Source organism: Penaeus monodon, chromosome 24, assembly GCF_015228065.2.
Source record: "Penaeus monodon isolate SGIC_2016 chromosome 24, NSTDA_Pmon_1, whole genome shotgun sequence".
Classification (NCBI taxonomy): Eukaryota; Metazoa; Arthropoda; class Malacostraca; order Decapoda; family Penaeidae; genus Penaeus; species Penaeus monodon.
The window spans coordinates 12,923,317-12,923,734 of NC_051409.1; the positions used below are offsets into that span (position 1 = coordinate 12,923,317).

A 418-nucleotide genomic window follows, 5' to 3' on the forward strand; every position below is an offset into this window, starting at 1 on the left:
CGCAAACTCCTACCCTCACCCTCGCGAAACGCCGAGATATTCCACGGGCCTAATACATGAGCACAATTTTTCATCCTGTATAAATAATGTAAAAAAGAAAAAAAGGGAAAAAAACGAAAATCATAAAACTTTTTTTAAAATACAGGTTGCGGGTTGTTAGCACGCCAGCGAGCTTGGGGAATATTTGTCTCCGGAATGGGGAACACTTAAAATTTCACATCGCCAAAACTTTCCCCAAAGTCAAACCATAACCTGGAATTCCTTGTAAAGCATTTCCCCAAGGAGAAAGGGAAAAATCAAACCCAAAACAGATTCTTTATCAAACCTCAACTTCAGCAAGACTGAAGCCGAATGATAGAGGAAATTAATCTTTTCTTTTTTACCGTCCCGTTTTTTGTGTGCAAACATGACATGGGAA

The 418-nt window shown here is 39.2% G+C and overlaps 1 protein-coding gene across 1 annotated transcript in view; it reads right to left on the bottom strand.

Moving 5' to 3' along the window:
• Positions 1-418, bottom strand: part of LOC119588585 — a gene marked incomplete at its 5' end in the record, with an annotated part of 260,597 nt that overhangs the window by 162,918 nt on the left and 97,261 nt on the right.